Genomic DNA, 12,527 nt, shown 5'->3' with positions numbered 1-12,527 from the left:
GATTTCCCAGAAAAGAATACTAGAGTGGGTTGCCATTTCCTTCTTGAGGGGATCTTCCCAACCCAGAGATCGAACCCGTGTCTCCTGCATTGGCAGGCGGATTCTTTACCTCTGAGTTACCTGGGAAGCTCATAATTAGATCCATTGAGGTGAATATGTTTGTTTGTTTTCTGCTGACTACACTGAACCTTTTAGGAAGGACTAAAACCATTTGCTGTCTTCCAGGTTCAATTTTGGTAACTGGCTATTGAAGGTAACTGCTAGCATAGTGTTTAGCCAATAGATTATAAACAAGATTTTTGTGCTTTAGCACTTTGAAGGCTTCTACAAATCCTAGGAAAATGCTGCTGCATTGCGATTTGGGCAGTGTAGAAGTCACATAGTGTCATAAGATTTAAAGTAAGAAGGAAACTCAGAATTACTTCATATATTACTTTTATTTTATAGAAGGAAAAAATGGAGGCAGAGAGAGGCTGACTGTTTAATCATTGATCCAGAACTAATTCTGAGAATTGCTCCAGTGTATTTCAAGGAAAAGTCTTTGGACATCAGACAGATTTGTCTCTCTGGCTGTCTGGCTGTATAACCTTGGGAATGTTACTTCCTCTCTCAGATTCTCCATTACTAAAAGACGGATAATAACTATCTTGCAGACTTATTGGGAGGATTACAAACATATCAGAAGCTCCCAGGTAGGTAGTGTCTGGCACAAGGCAAGTGCTAGCTATAATTTTTTTTAAAGTTCAACAGTCTTTTCAAGCCAATTTCCTAAATTACTGCCCTCCACGCTTTAAGTCCAAGCCAAGTTTTAAGCCTCATCTACACTAACAAATAATGCAGCTTTATCCATCTAGACACGTATTCATTCAGAGATGTATTTTTGGTACATCACTGGGAAATGATATATTTTATGAAGGGCTTGGGGCTTCCAGGGAAAGGGGAAAAGGTGGCTAGTATGCATGATACTTCAGAGTATCCCAGTGAGGTTAATAAAAAGATAATGACTTTTTTTTCATAAAGAAATTATGTGATTTCCCTTTTCCAAGGGCCTGCAATCTCCCTTGTGCCCCCCGTTCCCGGCGGTGCAGCAAGTGTCTGGAGTGTCTTGTTCTTTCTTAATGGGTTTTCAGTGTGCTGGAGGGCATTTGATTGCAATGAGCTCGACTAGACACATTTCCTTTGGGTGCTAGAATGAGAAGTTATTGAATTCACAAGTTTGAATTACACATCCAGTCTTCACAATAAAAATGACTCTGGGTTGTTCTAACATCCGCATTAACTACTCTTCACCAGAACAAAACATCTTCATGATGGTGCGGGGAGGATGCATTTGAATGATCTGTTGTGTGCACAGTGCTATTGGAGGTGGGCCAAACAGCCCCCAGGCAGGGGGAGCATTGTGTCTTTTCTGCTTTAAAAAAAAAAAAAAAAAAGATGCTGCTAAATGAAGTTGGTGTTAGCTCAATTAAAGCCTCACTAGATATTCCTTGGTGGAGATTCTATGGTTTAAGGGCAATCGACAACTTTCTGGGTTCAATTTTTCCCAGAGCTCCTGCAGCCCTTAGGTGTTGATACAACCTAAACCCCCAAGAAACACATGATAAATCCGGAAGCTTTCAGAGTGATTTACAGTGGGGTGAATGTCTTTCCAGGTTTGGAATACTGTGTTCAGTATCGAGGGCATCTTCTTGAGGTCATCCTATTTGTCACAGCAAATAAATGATCATAAATTGCTGGGAAATCATGGAGTCAGAACCAAGATAAGCATATTGTCCTTAGAAATATTATATCTGAATTTTAGAGCAACGGAACTGAATGGATGATGAACCAGGCCCATTCTACAACAGAGAAGGCATGATACTGACTGGAAGTGTCTTCCAAATGGATACATTCAAAACCCTCTTTGTGGACCACTTGACTTCTTTAACACAGCCTTTCTTCAGATGGGTTACTGGACAAAGAATTCCTTTAAAACTTTGTTCAAACTGGCAGGCTATTCTGATCTTAACTGTTGCCCAGTTCTTCACCAGCAGTGTGTTTGTAAACCACTTCTAAATCATGTGTTGAATCTTAGCAATTCCCTTCTCCAGGGATGACTCAATCTCTCAATTTTGGGAACCAGTACTTACTATAGACTGCCACCCTGTCTGCTTGGCCCTAAATATGCAAGTGCTCCGTATGGATATCATCACCATTTCCGTAGGGTTTTCAAGTTACACACTTAGAGATCTCAACCCCCAAAGTGTAGAAAGGAGGGAGTGAGGACATATGAGTTTTAAGTGAAATAAACGGAAGGACCTATTATGTTATTGATTACCAGCCATGTTTAAAACAAACAATATTTGGCATATCTTCCCCCTGAGGAATACAGTCCCATACAGGTTTCAGACATTGGTGAAGGAAAGTTATACAAAGCAAAGCAAAATACATCTTTGAATCTTTTAAACTGATAAAACCCCAGTTGTGAGGGGTATTCGCCAGCCCTTTCATCTAAAGTAAGGTTCTGACCTTTATTAGAAGGGCAAAACCATTTTGCTGCATGTGCCATGTTTTATTTGACAACAAAATATAATTTTTGTTTTGTTTAAAGTATCCTGCCAAGAATCAGACATCAGGAATATTTGTTCTATAGCTGCTCTACTGGCACCACCTGGACCTCATTCCAGGATGATCTGACTATCATGAATTGCCTGTGTCACCAAAGTATCACACACTGTGACTTATCTTTCCATAGTGGAAAGTAGAGAGCCAGAATCATGCAACAGAGGCTTTCTGGTCCATACGTGGGAGCTTCTCCTTTTCCCCTCCAGTAGATTATACAGTAATTCTGTTGGCTAATGTCATGGATACCTGGCAATGGGTGGGGCATTTAGGTATTTAAGTAGGACTTTGTCTACCACTGAATAAACCTCACCTTTCTGTTTTCCTGGGATTAGTCTTTCTGTTATTCTATTCTTTCCCTCTTCTCATTTGTCTTTATCTTGGATTGTGAATTCAGTGTAGGAGGGAAAGACAAATCCTGAATATGTGTCACTTGTTTCCCCTCATTCATTGCTGCTAGTACTTAGAGGTCTTGCTGCTGGTTTATCAGAATTGGTAACAGACAAATTGGATGCTTTTAGGCTTGTCTGGCGGAGAAGGCAATGTACCTTCTGGAGTACCCCACTCCAGTACTCTTGACTGGAAAATCCCATGGACGGAGGAGCCTGGTAGGCTGCAGTCCATGGGGTCACTAAGAGTCGGACACGACTGAGTGACTTCACGTTCACTTTTCACTTTCATGCATTGGAGAAGGAAATGGTGACCTACTCCAGTGTTCCTGCCTGGAGAATCCCAGGGACGGCGGAACCTGGTGGGCTGCGGACTGTGGGGTCACACAGAGTCAGACACGACTGAAGCGACGTAGCAGGCTGGTCTGGACATGGTGTTGGGGGAATATGACCACTTTAGTCCCCCCTTTTTACCCCAGTTCAAATGCTAAATTATATAGCACTGTAAACATTTGTTTCATTTAATTTTTAACACTGAATGTATTTTCTTAGGCATGGGTAAATCTGCCTGAAGAATTGTATTTTATTAAGGAAAGATAATTCAGTTAAAGATCTTGACTGCTCAAGTCTGCAAAAGGGTCAGTGACAAGTATTTAAACTGTTAGTAACCCAGCAGCTTGAAGATAGAATAAGAGGACTTTTGAGTTCACCTCCATCTTTTTGGTCTTGTGAGCCTTTTTCTTTCACAAGACTTGAAAGGGATTTGTCCTTTAATGTAAATTTAGTATTTTGAGACCTATTGGAAATGACAAAGTGAGTATCATTTTCTCAGTGAACTCTGTCCTGTGTATACTTTGGGTGAATATGCATTGATGAAAACAGTTGGAAAGCTGACGTGCTGGAATAAATCCTATATCTTTTATCCTTTGTTTGAAGGAAGCCACTCAAATCCTAGGAATATATTTTTTCACCAGCAAGCATTTTGGCCCCAGAAATCATGGTTTTGTGTAAAATCTGGCCAGCAGCAGCTCTCTGCACGCTGTCAAATAAAGAAAGCAAACAGCTTTGTTGTGGCTCCTCCCAGAAGCAGCCATAATGAAGGTATCAGCAGGGATTGTGGAAACAATGTTTGTTTTATAGTCTCTCTTGCACCCACTGCATTCTCTGCTGCTGGTTCCATGCCCCAGAGGGCACTTCTGCCCTTAGATGGCTCCTGTCCTGAGCTCCTTGGGTACCACACTTCCATCCTCTTTATACCGCCCTGGCTGACCTCCACAATGACCATTGGGTTGTTTCTCTTTGCTCTTCTCTCCAGATTCCTTCAGTCACTGTTTCCATCCATATCTAAGCTGTGTTGCTCACCTCACCTGCCTTGGGATTTGTCCTGGTCATCTTGTTCCAGACTGACATGTCTTTGCTAGGAAGGCACACCCTATGCTAGTATAGCCGAAGAGATTCCCCAGTGTTTCAAGAAATCCTTTACTTGTTTTTCCCCTTAACAAAGAGGGAGAAGCAGAAAGCCCTTTTAATATCAAGTATTCTGAATCTTCAGAAGCTGAGGTCACCAAGTTTCCCTGCTTTCTATAGTGAACAGGCTTCAGCTTCCTGGTTGATGGAGAGTGTGTAACTAGGTATCTGCATACCTTGGGTAAAGGCGGAGGTGAGGTGAAGAATCCACATCACTGAAGATGGGGCAGGGCCTCTTGTGAGGCACCTTCAGCTGTTCCTTCATGAGATGGAACTGGAAGACCTTTCCACCGTGTCCTGGAAACTGGGGATTCCAGTGTGATATTAAAAAAAAAAAAAAGGCCTTGATTTCTTCAGGTAAACAAATTGGTTAGTTGTAGTTACACAGGAGTGATTTGTTTAGTAATAAATTCCCTCTCAGAAATTTCCTCTGAAACAGTATGGTGTCTTCTGAATGAAGAGGGCCTATTATTTTTTTACTTAAAGTCCTGAAGGCCAGTGGCATCTTGGTATTCCCTGTCCACAAGGTTTTGTATTCAGTACTGTGCTGGAATTGTTACCCTTTCTCCCTTAAACTAGGGTATAGTAGGAGAGCAAACATCTGATAGGATTTGTATGTATTTATTATATTCTTTAAGTGTAGTCAAAGCCATTCTCTTTGGATGCTTATTATAGCAGCTTTCAATTGTCTGTCATGATGACGTATTTCTTCCAAGGGATCTCTTGACTCATACCAATCACAGTGGTCCCATTTGCCAGGGAAGCTTTTTATCCTCATGTGTCTTTTTGAAGTTTTTATTAGAATGGCTACACCACCACCACTCTCATGGGTTCTGTTTCTCCTCCCCTCAACCTATTTTCATGTGGTTACTGACCTTCTCTCTCACTTCCCACTCTGGCTTTTTAAAGATTTCTCTCCTAATTTTCTTAACCTATTTCTTCTCCCCTCACACACCACCAGTCTCTTTCTGTCAAGGCAGCTCCACTTCTGTCTTCCTTCCTTTTTCACTGTTTCTCAGTTGGCCCACAGCTTCTCCAGATCAATCAACCAGCACAGTAACAATAATAATAATAGCAACAACCACTGCTATGACCTCCCTTACTGAATACCTATAAGGGTCAGTCCCTGCCCTTGAAAAACTCAGTGTGAAGATGTCGCTTAAAAAGCAAGGTGAATGTATCATTATCCCCATTTTATAGTTGGGGAAAAATAAAGCCTAGAGATGCTAGCTACTCTTCCTCTGTAACATGGCACTAGTTACCAGACTCGAGTCTCAAATTGTTAACTCTCCAACTCTGAGCCTGTGTTCCTTCCACTGTACTGTGCTGTAAGACAAGAAAGGCCTCATAGAGTTACATGGAGTGATGATTATAGCTCATCTTTGTCTCATCTTTTCTTGAGATCTGGCCATAGGCTATTAAGAAGAAACTGGCTCAGAGAGGTTCATGCACTGGTTCATAACCAGAAGGCTTGTAAGTTGCAGAAAATCCAGGATGGACCTGGATTCTGCCCACATGATGTAGGAAAAGTTTTGGTGTTCTTTAGGTGTAGTTGCTAAGAGCTGGGTGGGAAAAACTCAGTTGCTGGCTTATAATTAGATCCTAACTATTCCTGGTAGCTTATCGGTAAAGAATCTGTCTGCAATGCAGAAGAAGCAGGAGATGCAGGAAATGCAGGTTTGATCCCTGGGTGGGGAAGATCCCCTGGACAAGTAAATGGCAACCCACTCCAGTAATCTTACCTGGAAAATCCCATGGACAGAGGAGCCTGCTGGGCTATGTTCCATGGGGTCACAGAGTCAGATATGACTGAAGTGACTGAGCACAAGAGATAAAGGTTATTAGAAGTATTATTAAAAGTATATTTCATGTGTCTTAATATGTGGTATTTCTCCTGCTGGCTTGATGCAATGGACATCAAGTTAGCTGTCCTCTGGTTCCAGTTCAGTAACTCTGTCTGAGTTTTTGCAACCCCATGGACTGCAGCATGCCAGGTTTCCATGCCCATCACCAACTCCTGGAGCTTTACAAACCCATGTCCATCATGGCAGTGATGCCCTCCAACCATCTCATCCTCTCTGTCATCCCCTTCTTCTCCTGCCTTCAATCTTTCCCAGCATCAGGGTCTTTTCCGGTGAGTCAGTTCTTCACATCAGGTGGCCAAATATTGGAGTTTCAGCTTCAGCATCAGTCCTTCCAATGAATATTCAGGACTTATTTCCTTTAGTATTGACTGGTTGGATATCCTTGCAGTCCAAGGGACTCTCAAGAGTCTTCTCCAACATCACATTTCAAAAGCATCAATTCTTTGGTGCTCAGCTTTCTTTATAGTTCACTCTCACATCCATTCATGACTACTAGAAAAACCATAGCTTTGACTAGATGGAACTTTGCTGGCTAAGTAATGTTTCTGCTTTTTAATATACTGTCTAGGTTGGTCATTTTAGGATGTCTGGTTCTAAGTGAGTGATCACACCATCATGGTTATCTGGGTCATGAAGATCGTTTTTGTATAGTTCTTCTGTGTATTCTTGCTACCTCTTCTTAATATCTTCTGCTTCTGTTAGGTCCATACCATTTCTGTCCTTTATTGTGCCCATCTTTGTGTGAAATATTCCCTTGGTATCTCCAATTTTCCTGAAGAGATCTCTAGGCTTTCCCATTCTATTGTTTTCCTCGATTTCTTGCACTTATCACTGAAGAAGGCTTTCTTATCTCTCCTTGCTATTCTTTGGAACTCTGCATTCAAATAGGTACATCTTTCCTTTTCTCCTTTGCCTTTCACTTCTCTTCTTTTCACAGCTATTTGTAAGGCCTCCTCAGACAGCTATTTTGCCTTTTTGCACTTCTTTTTCTTGGGTATGGTCTTGATCACTATACAATGTCATGAACCTCCATCCATAGTTCTTCCGGCACTCTGTGTATCAGATCTAATCCCTTCAATGTATTTGACACTTTCTCTGTATAACTTTAAGGGATTTGAATTAGGTCATACATGAATGATCTAGTCATTTTCCCTACTTTCTTCAATTTAAGTCTGAATTTGGCGATAAGGGGTTCATGATCTGAGCCACAGTCAGCTCCCAGTCTTGTTTTTGTTGACTGTATAGAGCTTCTCCATCTTTGGCTGCAAAGAATATAATCAGTGTGATTTCTGTATTAACCATCTGGTGATGTCCATGTGTGGAGTCTTCTGGAATGCAAAGTCAAGTGGGCCTTAGTCAGTATCACTATGAACAAAGCTGGTGGAGGTGATGGAATTCCAGTTGAGCTATTTCATGTCCTAAAAGATGATGCTGTGAAAGTGTTTCAGTCAATATGCCAGCAAATTTGGAAAACTCAGCAATGGCCACAGAACTGGAAAAGGTCAGTTTTCATTCCAGTCCCAAATAAAGGCAATGCCAAAGAATGCTCAAACTACTGCACAGTTGCACTCATCTCACATGCTAGTAAAGTAATGCTCAAAATTCTCCAAGCCAGGCTTCAATAGTACATGAACCATGAACTACCAGATGTTCAAGCTGGATTTAGAAAAGGCAGAGGAACCAGAGATCAAATTGCCGATATCTGTTGGATCATTAGAGCAAGAGAATTCCATAAAAACATATACTTCTACTTTATTGATTGTACCAAAACCTTTGACTATGTGGATCACAACAAACTGGGGAAAATTCTTCAAGAGATGGGAATACTAGACCACCTGACCTGCCTCCTGAGAAATCTGTGTGCAGGTCAAGAATAAACAGTTAGAACTGGCCATGGAACAACAGATTGGTTCCAAGTTGGGAAAGGCATATGTAAAGGCTGTATAGTATCATCCTGCTTATTTAACTTGTATGCATAGTACATCATGAGAAATGCTGGGCTGGATGAATCACAAGCTGGAATCAAGATTGCCGGGAGATATATTAATAACCTCAGATATGCAGATGACACCAAACTTATGGCAGAAAGCAAGGAAGAACTAAAGAGCCTCTTGATGAAGGTAAAAGAGAGTGAAAAAGTTGGTTTAAAACTCAACATTCAGAAAACTAAGATCATGGCATCTGGTCCCATCACTTCACGGCAAATAGATGGGGAAGAAATGGAAATAGTGAGAGACTTTACTTTTTGGGGCTCCAAAATCACTGCAGATGGCAACTGCAGCCATGAAATTTAAAGATGCCTGCTTCTTGGAAGAAAAGTTATGAACAACCTAGAAAGCGTATTAAAAAGCAGAGACATTACTTTGCCAGCAAAGGTCTGTCTATCAAAGCTATGGTTTTTCCAGGAGTCATGGATGGATGTGAGAGTTGGACTATAAAGAAAGCTGAGCACCAAAGAATTGATGCTTTGGAAGTGTGGTGTTGGAGAAGACTCTTCAGAGTCCCTTGGACTGCAAGAAGATCCAACCAGTCCATCATAAAGGAAATCAGTTCTGAATATTCATTGGAAGGACTGATGCTGAAGCTGAAACTCCAGTATTTGGCCACCTGATGTGAAGAACTGATTCATTTGAAAAAACCCTGATGCCGGGAAAGATTAAAGACAGGAGGAGAAGGGGATGACAGAGGATGAGATGGTTGGATGGCATCACCGGCTCAATGGACATGAGTTTCAGTAAGCTCCAGTAGTTGGTGATGGACAGGGAAGCCTGACGTGCTGAAGTCCATGGAGTCACAAAGAGTTGGACACAACTGAGTGACTGAACTGAACTGAACTAGATTGGTCATAGCTTTTTTTCCAAGGAGCAAGCATCTTTTAATTTCATGGCAGCAGTCACCACCTGCAGTGATTTTGGAGCCCGAGAAAATAAAGTCTGTCACTATTTCCTTTGTTTCCCCGTTGTTTGCCATGACTTTAATGGACCAGATGCCATGATTTTCCTTTTTTTAATGTTGAGTTTTAAGCCAACTTTTTCACTCTCCTCTTTCACTTTCATCAAGAGGCTCTTTCGTTCTCTGCTTTCTGCCATAAGTGTGGTGTCATCTGCATATCCGGAGAAGGCAATGACATACCACTGCAGCACTCTTGCCTGGAAAATCCCATGAATGGAGGAGCCTGGTCGGCTGCAGTCCATGGGGTCGCTAAGAGTCCGACATGACTAGGCAACTTCACTTTCACTTTTTACTTTCATGCATTGGAGAAGGAAATGGTAACCCACTCCAGTGTCCTTGTCTGGAGATCCCAGGGATGGAGGAGCCTGGTGGGCTGCTGTCTATGGGGTCGCACAGAGTCTGACATGACTGAAGCGACTTAGCAGCAGCAGCAGCATCTGCATATCTGAGGTTATTGATATTACTCCCAGCAATCTTGATTCCAGCTTGTGTTTTATCCAGCCTGGCATTTCTCATGATGTACTCTGCATATAAGTTATTATTTGTCCTAGCCCCTCTTTTACATGCACTGCACAAGGAACAGACAATGTTTAAATCTGCTTTGTCTCCTGTTCCCACCCCATCTTGCCCTAATAGTGGCCTGACTCTTGGCATTTGGCATGAGAATAGCCCTAGGACACCTGTCCTCTAAGGCCAATGCTCAAGATCTTATTCTGGCCTTGAAGTTAGAAAGGGGAGATCCTCCAGTGTTAAAAAATAATGTAATGCCTTTTTTCAGAAACACAAGTCCAACCTTTGGATGTTGTATCAAAGAATTTTGGTTTATATTTGCCCAGGTTTTATTAAATTCATGAGGGAGTTATTGAAAGTTTGATGTTTAACATCAGCTAAAACTTTTAATTGCTCTAACTCCTTTGCTAAGAATTTCTTTGGTATTGCTCAAATTATTGAAATGGGTTTAAAATCTGTAGTTCATGAACCTGCTGAAAATGATCTGACTAGATCCCAGCTCTCTTTTTTGGGTTTTGAGATTAAATAAAATGCATAAATAGTTAAGGACTGTGCATTATGGAAAATCTGTTAAGCTAGTTGTTGGAAAGGGACTAGTTGAAGCTAGAGTATACTTGATCTTCATATGCTATCTTCAGTGTTTTGCTATTAATAGAAATTATGACTGTATCAATAGTTTCTATAGAATTGCTTGATTCAGATCTTCTCATGTCCTGATAAAATGTCCAGTGGTAATTTGGTTATTTTGACTAAAGTCAATTTAAGCACCATTGTGAAATTTGTGATTAAAAAATTATTAAAGTTTTTTTCAGCTCACATATTCTGATATTGTAAACTGTTACCAAAAATGTCATAGAGAACTAATGTCATCTGAGTTTTTTCAGCATGTATATTATTTATTTCCTTGCCTATATCTTCATCAGTCCAGATTATGATTTAATATGTAATTTTAGGATTGAGAGCTTTGCTGATGATCTACTGTATAACAGCTTACTTGAAGAGGTGTGCCTCTTTTATGAGATAGTAATATTTTAGTTTGCCTTTAAATGAATATAGGTATAGATTGGATTCAGGAGATCCAATTAGGACTCTTTGCATACATAAAGAACCCTACTAAGCTTAACTCTTACATACACATTTGCTCAGAGCCCTTATGAGGTTTGCTTTGGGGACCAGGGCTTAAGCAGATCAGTATTTTTAAAAATAAGAAGGACTAATAGAAAGACAAAGAAGGACTTAAAGAGGACTGAAGCAAAGATTCACACTTCCACTTATTAATAGAAAGCCACTGAGCATAAAATAGACCTCTGAGAAAGCTAAGCTTGGTCAAAGTCAAACAGGATATTCCCTCTGGCTTAGAGCAACAGGGCACTTGCAGCTCAGCAGAGAGGCACACACAGTGGTGACCTTCTGAAAATAAATGTCATCAGCAAACCTTCAGGACTGTGTGAGAGAGGAAGCCAGTCTTGGAAACTGGCATATTCTGTTCTCCATGGCAGCTATATTTCTTATTGTGAAGTAATCTGTTAACTTTCTGACACATAAGCTCATTTTTCCTGCCTTGGCCTGGATGAAACAGGACTTGATGGTTGCTTGAAGAAGATCTTGATTTATAGCTCTGACAGAATACCCCCTAGGAACCGGCTGGCTCTCCTGTCAGCACAGTGGTACAGGGCTCTAGCTGATAAGGTTAAAGCTCATTGATGGTATATTTAGCCTCAGGTATAAAAATATGAAGATGATTGGTACTCAAAGGTGGCAGATTTCCTTTTTTTTTTTTTTTTTTTTTACTAATGAGATTGAAAGAACATGAAAAAGGATGCTTGTTTGTGTTGGAAACACAAGAAAGGGTTAGGAGAGCTTACATAAAAATGCAACAAATCAGTAATTTTGATGATTTAAAAGCCTGGCATTGTGTTAATGCTGAACTTTTTTGATCTCAGTCTTCTTCACCACCATCATCAGATTTTTCAAGAAATATTCATTGTCAATTTGTCTTATGCAGAGCATATGCCACACACCGTGATACAGAGAAGTAGAAACATACTCTCTGCCTTCATGGGGGCTTACACTTCAGGTGGACTTATGAACTGGGACTGGGAATATATTGGAGATGTTTTTTTATTGGCTTGGGGACTCAATCTCTTTTATTCCCATCCTATCATAACTCTTCAAAGAAGGCTCCCATTTTTCTACAATCAAGCATGATGAATTCATCTTATCTATTGCTTGCTACCATATCGTATTTTGGTGTCTACATACTTCTCTGTCTTGGAGGCATTAGAAAGAATAGAAGAGTGTGGGATGGTAGGGTATTATCTATGAAAAGAGAGATAAAGTACAGAATATTAAAGAATAAGAAATAATAATTTTTCCCAATTGTTTGACGATTGTTGATACTAGCTTATTATAGGTGGACATAGTAACAAACTTGGAGTGATTTGCCATCATGCCTTGGTATCTATCCATGGGGGAACTGGTTCTTGGAACCCCTAGGTGGATACCAAAATCTGGATGCTCAAGGCCCTGTTGTAAAATGGTGTAGAATTTTCATGAAACCTCTGCACACGCTCCCATAGTCTTGAAATTATCTCTAGGTACCAATAATACCTAATGCAATGTCAGTGCTGTGTAGACAGTTGCCAGTACAACTGTGGAAGATTTAAGTTTTGCTTTTTGGAAGTTTATGGAGTGTTTTTTCAATTATTTTCAATCTGTGATTGGTTGAATCTGTGGCTGTGGA

The 12,527-nt window shown here is 40.6% G+C and overlaps 1 protein-coding gene across 22 annotated transcripts in view; it reads left to right on the top strand.

Moving 5' to 3' along the window:
- LOC147363456 (uncharacterized) overlaps positions 1 to 12,527 on the top strand; it is a 257,915-nt gene that overhangs the window by 152,447 nt on the left and 92,941 nt on the right. Inside the window, exon 5 of one of the 22 annotated variants that reach the window (XR_015137143.1) lies at positions 1,802 to 2,309. The exons of the other annotated variants lie outside the window; for them this stretch is intronic. The gene's annotated coding sequence lies outside the window, so the exon portion shown is untranslated. Of the gene's footprint in view, positions 1 to 1,801; positions 2,310 to 12,527 lie in introns of those variants that run through there. 22 annotated transcript variants of the gene reach the window in all.

This window comes from Bos grunniens, chromosome 11 (assembly GCF_055505025.1).
Source record: "Bos grunniens cultivar Pamir isolate PY7600 chromosome 11, Bosgru_T2T1.0, whole genome shotgun sequence".
Lineage (NCBI taxonomy): Eukaryota > Metazoa > Chordata > Mammalia > Artiodactyla > Bovidae > Bos > Bos grunniens.
This window is presented reverse-complemented; position numbering and strand designations above follow the sequence as displayed.